This window comes from Drosophila melanogaster, chromosome 3L (assembly GCF_000001215.4).
Source record: "Drosophila melanogaster chromosome 3L".
Taxonomy (NCBI): Eukaryota; Metazoa; Arthropoda; class Insecta; order Diptera; family Drosophilidae; genus Drosophila; species Drosophila melanogaster.
Genome location: NT_037436.4, coordinates 25,704,597 through 25,710,091, shown reverse-complemented (window position 1 = coordinate 25,710,091; position 5,495 = coordinate 25,704,597). Strand labels below are relative to the sequence as shown.

At 37.1% G+C, this 5,495-nt stretch overlaps 1 long non-coding RNA gene across 1 annotated transcript; it reads right to left on the bottom strand.

Moving 5' to 3' along the window:
- Positions 1 to 840: 840 nt before the first annotated feature.
- On the bottom strand, positions 841 to 1,915 carry lncRNA:CR45180 (long non-coding RNA:CR45180). Its single transcript, NR_125320.2, has 3 exons — positions 1,520 to 1,915; positions 1,114 to 1,468; positions 841 to 1,055 (listed from the first exon to the last, which is right to left on the bottom strand). It is a non-coding gene; the product is annotated as a long non-coding RNA:CR45180 (long non-coding RNA).
- Positions 1,916 to 5,495: the final 3,580 nt, after the last annotated feature.

Genomic DNA, 5,495 nt, shown 5'->3' with positions numbered 1-5,495 from the left:
GAACTCTTCGAAAGCTCATTAGAACTCTTAAGTTAATACTAAAAAACTCGAGACCGAAACTTGAACGTCAATCAATCTGGATCAATAAGTTGAGTTCAGTTTGGGATCTAAAATAAAATGGTCGGTATTCTTCAAAATAAAGATTGTAATTATTCAGTTAAATAAAATTATATTTTTTTGACTTATGCAAATTCCAAACTTGTAATTATATATAAAAATATCACTTTTAACTGAATTTAGGAATCGGATGGAAGGAAAGAATAAACGCCGTAGGATAAAGGAATTATTGCGACCACGTACGGAATGGAAAATGAAAAACCGTGCTTATCTTGATTTTATCCGCAAGGGGCGCCTGTGAATCTGACCGGTGGGATGAGTGAACTCCTTCTGACGGATCGCCATGATACTTTGACAGAACTGCATTAATTTGAACCCTTTTATTTTTATCTATCTTTGTCACCTTATTTAATAGCGCTATTTTCATGTTTTTCAATATTTTATTGCCCTTATCTTCGAAATTCATTATAGTAAGTCGATTATAGTTAGGTAACGCGATAGGGCGATGATTTTTGGATGCCCACCTTTGGGAACCCTGTTGGGTGATCTGGCCGATTGAATTATCCCGGTTCGCTCCGGGATTACTCTTAAATGGCCCGGATTGTGTCCGATGGGTCAAGGTGGGAAAGAATTGGGAATATGGCGGATACCATGATTAGGTGCAAATCGTAGCTCAATCGCAGCCATACCAAGGCCATTTTCAATTAAATATCTGTGTGTGAAATTATTAAAAACAGTGAGTTCAAAAGATTCTCGTGAAGATATTTATTTTGTTTAAATTTTCCCTAGAATAAACGGGGTGCCGACGTAAGGGTCCAGTTATTATCCGATGCAGTCGGTGAGTCAGTTCCAAATTTCAAATAGCCTAGCGCAGGGAGGGCCGCGTTCCCCGGAGTAGGAGTCTTCAAGGGCAACCTCTCTTGACTTCCGTAGATATCTTGGACAGTCCGAAGGCGTCGACCGCCACGATTGCTTACAAAGGCTGTCAACTGCTGGTGCTAGGATATATAATTCAATTAGGCTTAGTTTTTGTATAAATTATTTTGTAACGCTTACCTGAATTGGTCAATTCGAAATCAATCGAGAGTCCGAATTGTCGTCGTCGTGCCGTTCAACTTTGGGTTGCGAAAAGATGGTTAGCCTGACAGGGGAAACCACACACATCTAGGTTTAGTTGCACGTGCCTTCGGATCCCTTGGTGCTCCTCAGGGTTAGGTGACCCTACGTATGTGAATACGTCAACAGTGGTGCAGTCTAATGAAATGTTTGAGTGAGTGTTCACTGTAGGGGAGATATAGCCGTCCTAGTCGTCTGGAGCGACACCGACGTGTGGATCTCACCCATGATCCATGCCCGCAAAAATCCTTGGGCATCCTAGGTAAGGTGGGTGGGATTGTCAAAACATCTGCGACTACAAGAGCATTAGGATTTATCATTTATTTTCATTAATTCGTTTATTTACCTTTTTCTGTTTATCTGCTTGTTAGAGATCGTATGTAGAGTCGTCAGACGTCGATAGTTATCGATGCTTATGTTGCGAGCTGTGTGGCACGGGGAGAACTTTACCTGAGCTAGCGGCACTGCCACTAAGGAAGGAAAGCAGTTCGTAACACCTTATTGACAAGACATACAACTTAATTGCTTCACAACCGGGAAGAAACAAAAATTTTTATATTAAAAAAAAAAAAAACAGAACCAATTAAAAACTCATTTTAGGATTCAATACGAAAAATTGATATTATTAAATAAATTTAAAATTATTCAATATAAAGAAGGGGATAAACTAACATTTACAAGTACCATTAAACACAGGCTAAATACAAAAAATAACTCCCCAATTTATTCAAGGCAGTACCCACGTGCTCAAACGCACGACATCGAAGTCGGAAACCAAGTACAGGAAATGCTTAATCAGGGATAAATTATGGAAAGTAATACGCCATACAACAGTCCTACCTGGGTAGTGCCAAAAAAACGTATGCTTCTAATTTTTTCCACATCCCTTACTGAAAATTTAAATTCATTAAAGCTAGTCTTTTTAAAGCTCGGAGAAGCAAATTTAAAATTGCAGTTAGATAAATGAGAATTCTTAAAAAAGGAAGCTTGTTTTCTTGGTCACATCGTTACCCCTAATGGTACAAAACTAAACCCTCTAAAAACAAAAGCCATAATTTCATATCCAATTCCAAAATAGGTTGAAGAGATTAGAACTTTCCTTCGATTAACCGGTTATTCTCGAAAATTATTTCCAAATTACCAAAAATGATCCAAAGATAGATGCACAAAATCTGGACTACATAGAGGCATTCAAAAAACGTAAGGCTTTGATAATTTGAGACCCAATGTTACAATTATCTGATTTTAAAAAGAAATTGGTTTTAACCACAGACGCAAGTAGCTTGGCCATCGGGGCTGTCCTTTCTTAAAGCGGTCATCCTATAACTTTTATTAGTAGAACACTTAACGATAACGAATTAAATTACAGTGCTATCGAAAAAGAAATACTCGCCATAGTTTGGGCCACAAAAACTTTTCGTATTTATTATTACACAGAAAATGACAAAATTATTTAAAGAAAATCACTTCCTTCCCAATAGCCAACTAACTAAGTCAGTATATAATAAACGAATACAAAATAAGAAATTTGTCCAAAACAAAACATAGAAACACCAAAATGCCTTTAAAAAATCATACCTAAAGCGGAACAGTGTCGAGAAAAATTTGTGGTAGATATTTATTCATCTGAGGGAAAACATTACATCAGTTGCATTGATATTTATTCTAAATTCGCTACACTTGAGCAAATTAAAACCAACGATTGGATAGAATGCAGAAACGCATTAATGCGCATTTTTAATTAATTAGGTAAGCCCAAATAACTAAAGGCAAACAGAGACGAAACTTTCTCCAGTTTAGCTTTGAAGCGATGGCTTTAAAAAGAAGAAATCGAATTACAGCTCAATCAATCAAAAAACTTGAACTCAACGCCCATAACTCAGTAAAATTACATGAACTCAACGACGCTATACGATTGATATATGACGGAATGCAAAAGATACTGAACTATGAAAATAACCACACCATCATTGACAGTCTTTTGTTCGACCTAATGCATTTTACGGAATACGTAGAAGATTTGGAAATGGCTATGCAGCTTTCCAGACTTGGACTGTTTAACCCCAAATTACTAAACTATGACAAACTTGAGAATGTGAACAGCCAAAACAAAAATATATATAAATAAAGAAATAAAAAATGAATGTGTCACCAATATTATTAAACACTTTAATTCAATTTGTAATTTTAAGCCAGTGCACACGAACGAAATAATAAAATACATAGGACCGAACACAATTGTAACCTGGAACTTAACCCAAACAATTCTTAACCAAAATTGCCAAAACTCAATTATTAATATAAAAATAGAAGAATACAGAATGATAAGAGTAATGCAATGCAAAATATAAATCAATAGTATAATTTTAGATAGTAGAATTCATCATCCAATACTGGAAACTCTTAGTGAATGCACCTATCAAATAGCTGATGACTTACAACTTTCGAAATAGAATGCAATCCAATGAGTTCCAGATTTTCCTGATCTTAATCTTCCGAAATTTGGAAAATAACAGTTTAAAACTGTTTGCGGATATTATCTAATATAATAATTATTATCACTTTGCGATACTAATATGTTATTTAAATATTCTGACGAACTTCTAAATATTAAATGTAAGATATTGTTTAGCATTTTTGCTGTTAGCATTTTTTCTCAATTGCACCACAAGTCGTAAATAAACACTTGATAGATCTTGATATTTTTCACAAACAAACAAATTCGATTGAGGAGGCACCGTCGAAGGATGCAATTGGATTAAAACAAACCTAGTCGGATCGTGGGTAGTGGTGCAAACAAATCTAATTCGCCTTTCATACTATAGAATGTTTGCTCATTTTGCGTTGGAAAAAATATCAGTAATATTTAATTTCCTTGATCATTTTCTTCTTTTATGATGCGTCTGGATATGTTTACATTGTCGTTTAAATGTTAAATGACAACGTTTTTTTTTACCACAGCGCTTTGTAGCGCTTGTGGCAGCTAATGTCGTCAGCGACACTTACCTAGGGGGTAAGAAGGTTTGGGGCCGCCATCTATGTTCGGTTTCCAGAACTGAAATTGGGGCAAAAGAAGAATTCTTCGGGTCAGGAATTTCGGACTGAAATGGGCAACAGAGCTGATTGTCAGTTCCAGAACAATGGCGGTGGTACTTAGAGAGAGAGAGAGAGAAAAATAGGGTTTCGGCCAGAATCAGAATTCCAAGACGGTTCTTGTTCCATTTATGGCGGTCCAACGAAGCGGTGAAACAGAAAGTTCTTTCTGGACAGTCAAGTCGATCTAGCCATGTCCGTTAAAACGTCGAGATCTTAGGAACTATAAAAGCTAGAAGGTTAAGATTCAGTATCAAAATTTTAGAGACAAAGACGCAGCGCAAGTTCATTGACTATCTTACGATATCTAACGAATATCGCCGACGTGTGAAGACGTTTTTATCGAGCTCCGCACAAAATCGGTTGTTTTGAGTAAGGTGAACGCCAAATAAAATAAACTAAATAAAAATTCCGAAAGCGAAAGAGACGCTCTATGCGATGCAAGATCGCTTAAATATATAGTGATTTGTTATCTTAAATAATATAACTATGAGTCAGAACGACACTCGCGCTCAGCGTCAGCGCGAGCAAGACGAACGCCGGCTCTCAATTCAACGCAACAACGCGTATTTCTCCTACGTCTCACCGACAACCCCAAACGCACACATCGAGCGGTCAATAACCCATAGCCCAAGAAACCTTCTTCTACCAACAAATCAAGAAAGAGCGCGCTCCTGCTCTCCCGCTCTCTTAGCTCCGACAGAAGCCCCGCTACCTCCAACAACAACAGCTGGAGATAGACCGACAGCCCGCTCTACCTCGTCATCGGCTGCACCCGCTCACGCTCTGACTGAGTCAGCGAAAGCAAAACCGCAAGCTATAAACGGTACTGCTGCACTACCAGCAAAACAAAACGAAAACGTAAACAAAAAAGCTGGGTCGACCTGGCAGACTGGAATGGACCGCTACATTACAATAAAGCGAAAGCTCAGCCTTTTTGATCAAACATACATATTAATTACTTCAGAATCCGAAAGAAACCAACATTTTTATATCCAAAGGACACCAGAACCAATTGCAAACTCAGATCAGTAAACCAAAAGAAAAATTAGATTAGATTACAGTTTCGATTAGATCACCTAAATCAGGAGGAAACTTTAAAGTTAAAGGGCTTATTAAATAAATGTAGAGATCTTGATTATAAGGAAGGAGATAAATTAACATTTACAAATACTATTAAACACGTACTAAATACAACACATAACTCCCCAATTTATTCAAAACAATAC